Consider the following 12089-nt stretch of genomic DNA (forward strand, 5'->3'; position numbering starts at 1 on the left):
CCACTCCAGTTCGATGAGCTTTTGATCTTGGGCATGGGAAGGAGGAGTACCACCTGCATCCAAAGCACAACTTTTCACCTGAGAGGTTGAAGATGAGTAGCTGTGATTCTGGGGTCCAGCCTGACTGGTTATGTATGAGTCTGGGTTTGGATGCAGGACTTTATGGCATAAAGACTGAAATCCAGTGAATTTAGCCATGGTGGGAGAGGACACAACACCCCACATCAGCCCCATGTTCAGTGTGCACCTCTGTGCTTCAAGGAGCTTGGAAAATGCCCTCAAATATGCTACATAGAAAAGCTTTTGCACACCAAGATGCTCTTCATGTACAAAAACAATTATATTAGAAATACATACAATATCAGGAGAAATAATTATTCAGTAAGAGAATATTAGCTATTTAAATCATCAAAATGAAAAACACTAGAAAATGATCAGAGACAATAGTTTGTAAAGAATCCACGGTTCCTTTTCTGTGCTAAATCCCCAAACAAAACAAAAAACAGACCAGAAGAGAAGAATAAATTATGCCACTGTATTGTAGACAAAATATACCAGCATTATTACAAAAAGTTGTGCTTTATATAAAGAATGGCTATCACAATTTTCTTTCTGTGCCAGATTGATGGATATTTTTCTTCCTTCTACTTTACATTTTTAATTCATTTTTTATTAGAGAAGAACATTGCTAATTATGTGTTATTTTCAACAAGAAGCACACAATGGTTCATCTGTGCTAAGGTGTCCTTGGTGTTCTTGTCCCTGGTGATCTCCAGGTATCACCCACTCTGGAGGGGCCTTTCCTTTGATCCAGGACAGATCCAGGAACCAGGACAGATGCCCCCAGTATTTCCTCTACCCACTTTTGTATTTTAGTTATTTATTTCTGTGTCTCAACCCTTCTTAACTCTCATTTTAATAAGATTAGATCATCCATGTCTTGCTATTTTAAATTATTTACATCTCCTTCATTAAAAAAAAAGAAATCCTAAGTAATGACCTATGATTCATTTCTGGTCCGTTGTCTTATGGGATGGGTTGGAAGTGTTATATGACCAGAAAGCAGAGAAGCCTTATTTTGAGATGTTGGATCTGTAGTCTTTATCGGAGCACCGGAGGTCTGCAGAGGGACTCTGTGTTGGAGCTCTGCAACCCAGAACAGAGCTAGCTAGCATAGGGCTTCTAAAGACAAAAACCACGTGCTTGGGGTGGAAACCAAGCCTTGAACAGCCTTAACAAAGGCGTTATGCATGAAACAAAGCAAGCTAGATGAGGATGCTTATTTCAAATCAAAGTGCTGTGCACAGGCAGAGCTGACAATCCAGAGGAACAAGCAGGGACGATCAGAGCTTCAATCATCTAGAGGCAGCATGGCTTTCCTGGAGCTCAACAACTCACGACCTAGTTGTAATCCAAAGAATGTCCTCTATCTGCTCCAGAGTTCTCAGGAAGACCCCATCTTCTATTAACTGCTATCACAATGCCAAGATGGGGTTAGTTAGCTCCACTATCCTTATTTCAAAAGGAGGAGGAGGGATGTGGAGAAAATGGTCCTCACTGGAGAGACGGGCTGAAGGCAGCCCTGGAGGCCCACACCACACCTACTCCGACCGCGGGTACGATTTCCCTTGAGTCAGACATCTCATCTCTTTTCCTACCGGAAGGATACAATAGACACCACAGAAATCAAAATAATTAAAATCTCACAGACGTTATTTTTCTAAGTGACTCCTGACGGCCCTTGATATCCCCGAAGCACGAAGATTCTTTAAAAGGAAGGTGCAGTATGGCAATGTGTCCCAAACGTGGGTGACAGAGGAGCGTTTGCTCAGGGGAAGCACCTGCAGGACCAGCAGCCCACGGGAAGCATCCGGAGAAGCAGCGAGCTAAGATAAGAAACCCAAAAGAAATCAATCATGTCACTCCACACAGGTGACCTCCAGTGCCTTTTTAGCGTCTCTCGATGTCCCAGGGAGTCAGCGGCGCTCTTCCCCAGAGAGCAGAGCCACTGGCTTGCGTTCCCCAACTTGCTGGCACTTAATTCTTTCCTCCAGTTACATCCAACCTTTAGCCTGTTTCACATGTCCTTTGCACTTGGAGCCCAGAGGACTCAAAGTGAATTCTTTTCGTGGTTTTTAATATGATCTTTCAACTGGGGTCAGAAGCAATGCACTCCAGCTACAAAATATTTTAAATGCTCTCTGCATTCATTGTGAAGCAACAATGTCTCCTGATTAAAAAGCCCTATCAAAGCTGAAGGGGTGGCTGGCATGGCTTTCTTTGAAGGATGTTTCAATTATATTTCAGTAGTATCAATGGGGAGAAAAAAAGAGCCTTGGGAACTCTCACCGACCCCCCACTTTTATGTTTTGTCCCTTGATCTCCATGGGGACTTATACTTGCCAGTAAGTCCCCCCTCCAGAGAAAATTTTAATTATAATATTCGATTCCTGCACCTCTGTATGACATTGTGTCACTGCATGGGTTGTTTGCGAAAGGTTAGGGAGTTCGTCTGCAAGAGAATGAGCACTCTTAAATCCATTTGAAACCAGGTAAATAGGTCCTCCCCCTGGGACAATGGCCCTTTCTAGCTTCTTAAGTGAGTTTCTAAAAAAAAAATAGGGTCCCACACATTTCATGAAATTAAAACACCCTTTAGTCATTGCCTATTAAGAGAGGCAGTGATTTGTGGTTAGGGAAAAACTCGGGGCAGATTTCCTCCAGCACTCCCTTGTGAGCTGGGACACTGCCCATGGTCCATTCTGATGTCTCATTCTATCTCTAAAATGGGAGCAAAGATATACCCATCTCAGTGCTGCCTATTCTCCCAGAGGACCATGTCAATGCCCATGCTGGGCATTGTGGAAAGACCAGCAGATATTCATCACTAGAGATACACAGAACCTGCTGGAAGAGCCAGACACTCCCTGCCAAACAAGAGAGCCAGGCACTTCACACAGAGATCATCTTGGATCTATTACCCCTCTCATCTCTGTAGTCAAAAACATACCACTCCTAAGTTTTATAGTCAACAGGGAGCTATCCTTCGACTTCTCTACAGCCATTTCCCAGTGACACTGCTTTTTAAAAGACACCACTGAAGAAGCTGTCGTCAAATCCTCCCCGTATCTGTTGGGGAAGATTAGTTCATTACTGTATCTTGTCTTGTTGACTCAAAGAGAGCTCCTTGTGTCCACCCGGGTTTAAGAGACTCTGCTGGCCCAGAGCTGACACCTTAAAATGTTCATTTCATATCAGAAGTGATGTATTTTTAGGGGACTTGAGCATGAGCAGTTAAAACCCTCCAGCATCGAGTTTCAATTTAATGGCAAGAAAAGTGTCAGGCCCATGTGACACAGCCATCATCCTCTTCATTGTAATGCGACTTTGTGGCGTAGCCCACATCATTGGTATGCAGGTTTCCATGCAAATAATGTCATTTGAATCCTTTTAACAGAAGATAATGACAAGAGAACTCCCAGAGCCAAGAGAACCGTCTTGAAATGAAGACTATCAAGTGACAAAAAGCAAGTAGTGCCTTGCTTACCCATCATCTTCTAATTTCCTCCTCCTTTGTTTCTTTTTTTTTTCCTGATTGTGAAATGGCTTCTAGGGGCTGAGCCTGGTTGAGAACTAGGGCTGTGGGCTCCACTGTGGACATAGGGAACATGGTGAGGGTTGGATTCACCCAGTGAGAATGGGGATACATTGTGTTATTTGGAAAAGAAGAGAGAGACTAGCTTTCACTGGCTCCACAAGGCCCAAGGGTGCTCAGGAGAAATGGGACATGAGATGCAATGTATTCTCCTGGCCATGCTGTCGGTTAGCTCATGGTACCTCAAGATGAGGCTAGTTTGCTCCAGTTTCTCTCCTCAACAAGCCCTGGGGTGGTACAAAACCTCTCTGTGACCCAAAGTTAGGGAGCCCATTTTATAGATTTTTGTTTGTTGTGCCAGTACTGAGACTTGAACGCAGGGCCTGAGGGTTGTCCCTTGCTCTTCAGCTCAAGACTGACGCTCTACTACTTGACCACCTGCTACACTTTGGGATGTTTGTTGGTTAGCTGGAGATAAGAGTCTCGTGGATTTTTACCCTGACTGGCTTTGAACTGTGTGATTCATGGACTTTTCTGCCCTGGCTGGCTTTGAACTGTGTTCCTCAGGCCTCAGCCACCTGAACAGCTAGAATTAGAGATGTGGGCCACCAGCAACTGGCCCACTTTATCCTTTGGATCCTGTCCTGTACTGCACAGCAAATGAAGACTGCTTTCTGCCTTGGCTTTGTAACTGGGAACAGCAAGGCTTAAAGTAACAACATGGCCACTGGAGCATGTGGCGGCTGATGGAGCGTTTGAGGATTTGGACTTTTATCACCAGTGCTGTTTCAATGTCTTCATTAATTTCATCTTCCTCCAACACAGCCACTAAGCCCTCCTCTAAACCCAAAGCAGCAAGTTCAAATATTGCTCATGGAGGCAGAGAAAAGCGTCGTGATTCATCTAAGATCACAAGTTAGGAGGAGGAGGAGGAGGAGGAGGAGAGCCATGTGTGGGAGACTTTGCCATGGGCCCTGGTGCTTTCGTTCCCATACTCCAGAGACACACCTCTCACTCTCTCTGATCAATCAACCTTTGGTTTCAATAATTCAAACACTGAATCTCCAGTTCCAGGGCAGAGTAGCACAGACCTGATGGTACCTGACCTCCCTGACTTGATGTCTGGGTCCGTGGGATCAGTTGATCAAGTTTACTAGCCATCTTGAGCCCAGTGTGAGCCCTCATGTCTGAATTGACTCTGTGACGGCATGATAAATTGCCCAGACGAAAATATAGTATACAAGCGAAGCTTTGAGAATGCACGTGGTGGGTCTTCCAGCATGAGCCAGGCCGTGTGCAGAGAAACCTGAATAACAGCTCTTTTATGTCTGGCTTAGTGTAGACAGTCAGCTCTCTACATTCCCTCCCCCTTCCTGCACAGCTCTGGGAACAGCAGGGCATATGTGGACATGACCTTGGCTGTCTGGCGGTCGTCTCAGAGGAGAGACAGAGGCAGATGGAGGGCTCTTGATATTTAATAAGGGCCTGACATAACCCTTTGCTTGCTTTGGGAATGGGATAACAGGGCCTGAGGAACAAGGTGATTCTTAGCTCTCAGCCAAGTAGTAGTACCGCCTCTGTCAACAAAACAACTCAGGCCCTGCACTGCCGACCTTACCACTATGGCCTGGTTCAAGCCCTCAGCATTATAAGATAGGAAAGCGGCTTGTGGGCATTTGCAAAGGAAGTGATACAGTAATGCCCAATCCCAAATGGCTGAATATTTTTAGAAACGCCAGTGCCCTCCCCCCCAAAAGGGGGTGATAAGATCCTCCTCAATGGAAGAATCTTTACAGATAGGCAAGTTGTAAGCACATTTCAAGGCACTGTTAGGATGAAATGAAGAAATTGAGCTCTGGAAGGAAGAATTGATGTGGTCCAAGCTGGGCCTCGCATACACTTCAAGCCCAGAAAAGTTGTTAACTCTTATTGTGGGCCTCCCTTTCACTTCCTATTCAAGAACCAATACTAAACTTCAAAAAAAGAAAAAAAGCATCCAGTAAAACAAGAAATGTAAAGCACAGACAATAGGCTTGCAAGGGATATGACCATATATTTCCCAATAGTGTTCTAGGTGTTGGTGCCGTGCAGTTCTGGGTGAAGCCATGTGAAGGTCAGCCTACCTGGCCTGATCTCCGTTTAAAACCTTGAGGCCTCAGTTTCCTCTTACCTAAATTAAATATGAACCTTCAACTTCATTTGAGAGATGAAATGCATTTATGAACAACTGAATATCATTTAATATGTAGCAAATCCTCAACAATTGATGTCTGTTTGTATAAGATTAGATTTTTCATAAAAGTTTCCTCTGTTGGAAGGAAGCATGTTCAGTAGCCAGAGAATGCATTTTACATGAAATATCTCCAAATGAACTAACAGGTACTTCTCAATGCCATGACTATAAAAGAAAAATAAATTATACTTCCCCAACATTCTTTGTCAGAAATATGTCCAGGCTACCACTTTTGATTTGATGCGCCATATTGTTCTGTGTACTGACTAAAATCCAATGAGCCTACTTATCTAAGATATCACAATCTTAAAATGTTCTAGAGGTGGCAATAAATGTCTTTGAATTGGTACCATAAGGTCTCAGGAACAAAGAGGAGCCTAGAGTCTGACACTGAAGTGTCACGTCATTTGGGACTGAATTTAGATCTACCTTTTCATAACCAGGTAATTTAAGTCAGAATAAGTGAACTTCACTTTCTCTGCCAACTTGTCTATACAATGACAAAAGTTGAGCACAATCTTATCTCAAGGTTCTTTTCTAGCTCTGAACATCTGCTCATGCCTAGCTCCTGCTGAAAGACACACCCACCCCCACCCCCGCCCATTCCCCCACGTGCATTCTGTGTCTCCTGTCCCTTCTCTTCTCTCTTTTTGTTTCTCCTAAGTCTACCCATCTTTCCAAGTTTTGCAAAAGGCTTTGCCATCCTGTCTCCAAGAAGACCTGGCTTGTCAGCTATACTTGAAATTACCCCGATGGAGCAATCTACTCTTAGGAATGGATTGCATTCATCTTGGCCTGCAATATTTTTTGCTGAACTCTTCTATGTGTTTCTGGCCCCAGCTTCTGGCTGGGGCTGACAGCAATATCTCAGGATGCTTCCAGAACACAGTGGAGTCTCAGACAAAGTTCTCTATTAGCTTCCACCATGACTGTCTTTCCCAGTGTGTTGTGGAGAAGACCAAGCTCAGTGATCCTAGGCCTGTGCTAACTAAAACCTGAGATTCTTTCAGTCTGTGAATATGTCCACTTATTATGATAAGACCCTCTCCCCAACTAAACACCAAGGTTTGTTGGTGGTATAACTATGTGGTATAACCACTCAAATTATTTTATGCAGTTCAGAAGCTGTTTAGCTGTTTTACTTATTTTTTAGTAACTTCCCCAAACTGATACATATACTTATTATTTTCAGTAAGTAAAGTTTTTTTCATAAAACACAAAATAAAATACTCCATAAAGACTGCTGTGGAAAATTTGAAATTGATGTATCATCATCATCATCATCATCATCATCATCATCATCATCATCATCATCATCATTGCTATTGTTGTTATTACAGAGTCTTCTACCAGTCTCTACCCAAAGCACTTGCTAGCCTGTGACTTGAGTTTGCATTAGCAATGCATTTATTTGGATTTTTTAAAATACAGTCTTTCTGGACTGTCATGGCAGAAGTCCACTAGTGATTTGAAATGTCACCAGCATCACTTTCTTTCTTTCCTAACTGGTTTGCTTCCAAATTCAAAAATCATACTGCAGGCATACTGGCTTCTGGTGGGGGGACATGAGCCCCAAATCATGGCCATGCTGTCATCTGACCCTTCCTCTGCCAGTCTGCTAGGGGTCCCATTTGAGCTTCCTGCCCAACCTGGGATCAGACAGTGTTTCCCACCCAAATTTGATTAAGCGTGGGTCCCCTTGCTATAGCCATATGGCATAGAAATGCAGGCTGCCTTTCTCATTTTTCCAGACTCTGAGGTCAGACAGTGCCCAGACACGCAAATAATAGTCAAATTATACAGGAAGTTGTCAAAGGAGCCCGAACACAGACAGAGGCCACCTCTGACCCCATGGCAGGTCAAAGGTCTGGTTCAAGTTTCTCCTTCTTAATCTGTCACCACAGCAACATTAAAAACAACCCTTTGAATGAAACCATTTACAGATTCTTTTCTTTTTTTTAAGTTTCTCTTCTACTGCAAGTTGAATTTTATTTCTTTTAAAATTGTATGGAGAGTTTTCATCTATGAAGGCATAGTTATAATACTTAAAACAATATTTCTTCTTTTCTCCTTTCCTTCAGGATAAGGTCCAGTTTAGGATATTTACCCCCAGTAAATTGAGATTGAGACTATTTTTCAAGTAAAAAAAGACACAATAAATATGACTGTCTGTCTAACATGCATCTATCCTCTGAACACCTCCTAGTGATCCTAAAACTATTTTACGGTTCACAGCAGGCTGTCAAAAGAAGAATAAGAATAAGAGGAGGAGGAGGAGGAGGAGGAGGAGGAGGAGGAGGAGGAGGAGGAGGAAGAGGAGGAGGAGGAGGAAGAGGAGGAGGAGGAGGTGGAGGAGGAGGAGGAGGAAGCAAAAAGGATATGGAGACATGGCCACCCATGGAAGGCAGAAAAAGCAAAGGTTCCTGAGATCATCTGTTGGAGTGCTGAGCCGGGAAGATGGACTTTGAAGACCAGCCAGCCTTTTGCAGTAGTGGCAAGTCTAGCACATGGTCTTGGGAAATCTGGTCAAGTGACTCTACACCTTTTCTCCAACTGTTACAGAACAGCTCATCTAGTGACTGACTGCTAAGGAAACTCTGTATTTTCTACTTGTACGATTTTTCGATTGCAGTTGAGGAAGGAATTGGTGGTGGTCCCCAGCATGAGCTCTGCTGGAGGAAATGGATGCTGATTTGGGTAAAGGCAGGGTGAGAAGGAAAACAGGCACAGCTGTCCACAGCTCTCCTTCTTCAGATGTCTGAAAGAATGCTTCCAGGAGGAACACAGCACATCAGAAGTCCCAGTGAAATCCACATAGGGAAAGGTGTGGGCAACATGCATGCTCTTCAGGGACAGGGGCTGTGGTCAAGTTTATTTCCTTAGTATACTGCCTGGCACATGAAAATATTTATTCAAGACCTATATCATTGTATATGTAAATGGTTATGTTTTCCAATTAAGCAATTTGAGACTAGCTAAGTATTGAAGGGTACCACTATTCTTCTGGTATATATAAAGAGTAGATAACAAGCTAGATTCTTCTCTACCAAATGGCGTTTCTTGAGACATCTTAACAGGACACTAAAGAAGCAACCACCTGACCAATTAGGAAATGATAGCTTTCTCATTAGATGTGGTAAGTGCTTGGGCAGGAACAGGAACTCACCAAAGCCATCTGAACCCCAAACACTTGGCATCTTTTGGTTAGTCCATTTCTAGCATATTGGCTATTGCTGCCTGGTTGAGATTCTCTCTCTCTCTCTGTCTCTCTCTGTCTCTCTCTCTCTCTGTCTCTCTCTCTCTCTGTCTCTCTCTCTGTCTCTGTCTCTCTCTCTCTCTTAAGCAGCCATTTCATCTGCATTAAAATTGGAATGAATGGGAAATTATTGGAAGCAATCACATCTATCCCTTATATCAAAATCCCAAGTTTCTCAGAAGTCCCTAGAGCTCGCTATTGGTGTGACTATCTGTACTGGTCTCCTTTGTATCCCCTAGCAAAGATCCACAAAATGGTGGCTCAAAACATCATCAGCCAAGAGCTTCACATTGCCATTCTTCTCTGGGGTCTTCATCTTTTCTTTTTAAAATTATCTTTAAGTAGTTGTACAAAGATGTTGCCATTCAACAAAGCAGTTTATGAACACAATGCATATTAATGTCAAGATTCGTACCTCTGGTCTTCATCTTTTCTGTAATGTCCTCCTCCCCCCCTCCTCCTCTTCCTCCTCTTCTTCCTTCTTCCCTCTTTCACCTCCTCCTCCTTCTCCTCTTTCTCCTTCCTTCCTCTTCTTCTTCCTTCTTCTTTAGATGGAACTGGAGTTCCATTATCTCACTTTCTTAGCTGGCACTCTACCAGCTGAGTAATACTTCAGCCCTGCTTTTTGGTGTTTACTTTGGAGAGGAAATCTCCTGGGATTTTATTCCCAATTTGACTTTAAACCACGATTCTCCAGATCTCAGCCTCTCAAGTACCTATGATTATAGGAATGAGCCACTACCTTTTCTTCTACAAATAACCTAGGAAATTTTGATTGGTGATTCATTCTACTTCAGTATGACCTTCCCTCTACTTACTATATCCTTCAGTAACTTCATTTTAAAATAAGGTCACACACCAAGGTACCAGTAGTTAGGACTCCAGCATTCTTTTCTGTCGACAAACAGCATTTGTTATTATTCTTTCAGATTCACAAGAGAACCATGGCAGGTAGCAGGTGACTGTGTGTCCTCATCACAAAATTACTTCCAACAACATCCAAACCAACATGCACTTGGACATTTTTAAGTGTGGTTATATTATTCCCTACACACCTATGATGTCATCAGCATAGACTGTGTGGTTATTTCAGCCTTAGCTCTAACTATTTTTTCACCTTAAGAAAACAGATACAATTAAGAAGTGATTCATTTTCAGAAAATGTTAGGGTCAATTCAAAGGGAATTCAGGTTTAATGTATAGATGATGGATGCTAAAATGATATGGCTTGTTTATCCACACAAGAGAAATTTAAAACATTGAAGGTTTCATGTCTTTGTACAAGTAATACCTGCCTCACTGTTACTACATTGAGTTTCTTACATAGAAAGAAATTTACCATTAGAAATCCATTCCTTTAAAACTCTCAAGCAGATTTTCTTAAATGAAAATGTGGTGGACCCTTGATGAACATATGGGAAAAAGAGAAGAATGTAGGAGAGGGAATGGAATAAAAGACAAGAGAAAAAGAAGAGGAAGGGAAAGAAAGGGAAGAAAAAGGAAAAGAAGGGAAGAAAATAGAAAAGAGAGGATTGGAAGGGAAGGAAAGAGAGAGAAAAGAGAAGATGGAAGAGAGAGGAGAGAAGAGGGAAGGGGAGGGCAGAAGAAGGGAAGGGAAGGACAAGGAAAGGGAGAAATGAGAAAAGAAAACAAAGGAGAAGAAATGACCTTGGGGACAATGAACTATGTACCTACCAACAGTGTACTGTGTATCTGTATCTTCAAGGTGACCACAAATTCACCACCTGCACCAGATGGTCTGGGTGAATGTTCAGTCCATCCAGCTAATGTATATACAAAGAAAGATCTCTTGTGTCCATATCTTTCTTTGTTATTGCTGTTTTAAAATGTACTATGTGATTTTTTGTTTCCTTTGTATGTTCTTCCCCCTATGGTGTATCCCCTGTTGTCACTGTACTTGATTTTGGTACCCTGAATCTTGTATATACATTTGTCTAATTTGGGTGAGGGGAAGGGGAATAACAAAACTCTGAAACAAGGACACAGGATGACCCATTGCAACAAGGATACCCACAGGACAGTATATTGGAATTCAACTTTACAACTTGCTTGTGGGGGAGCAAGGAGTGAGGGAGGTGGGGGAGGGAGGTGGGAGAACAACAAAGGAGGGGATAACAATGCTCAACAAGAAATGTACTCAGTGCCTTACTCATGTAACTGTAACCTCTCTGTACAGCAACTTTACAATGAAATAAAATTTTAGAAAAGGGGCTGGGAAGGTGGCTCAGTGGTAGAGTGCTTGCCTTGCATGCCTGAGGCCCTGGGTTCAATTCCTCAGCACCACATAAGCAGAAAAAGCTGGAAGTGGCGCTGTGGCTCAAGTGGTAGAGCACTAGCCTTGAGCTGAAGAGCTGAGAGACAGCGCCCAGGCCCAGAGTTCAGACCCCACGACCGGACCCCCCAAAAATTTTTTTTAGAAAAATCATGATCCTCAGGTCTCGGCCTTCTGAGTAGCCAGGATTACAGATGTGAGCCAGCACTGCCCTCAGGCCTGGCCAATCATTTTTGAGTATAACAGAGAGTAGCACTTTGGTTGCTGAGTTATAACTTTTACATTGCTTGCTATGACTGTGTTTCAAAACGAATTTCTAAGATATTGGAACCCGGTCAAGAATATGAGATTTACTCAGGTCGTGGTCAGATCTGGGTCGTAGTTCACTGATCTTGACTTTAATCCAGTTCTCAGATCTTCTCAGCATTTCAGGATTGCCTTGATGGCATCATCTCCTTCCAAGGAGGTTCTCAGGCCCAAAGGCTTTTGTGCCACAGGACCCCAGAATACAGCAAAGCCTCCACAGGGGCCCATGAGCAGGCAGGGTTGGGACAGACATTAAACCACAGCAAGCATGTTCACACACTCCCTGATACTGAATTGTCACAAGACTCAAAGCTAGTTCACACTGCACCATTCCCAAATTATCTGACAGTGAGAGGCTCCACTCCCAGCTCATGCCACACCCAAAACACACAAATAGCAGCCATGG

Source organism: Dipodomys spectabilis, unplaced genomic scaffold, assembly GCF_019054845.1.
Source record: "Dipodomys spectabilis isolate Male_0828 unplaced genomic scaffold, ASM1905484v1 ptg000157l, whole genome shotgun sequence".
Classification (NCBI taxonomy): Eukaryota; Metazoa; Chordata; class Mammalia; order Rodentia; family Heteromyidae; genus Dipodomys; species Dipodomys spectabilis.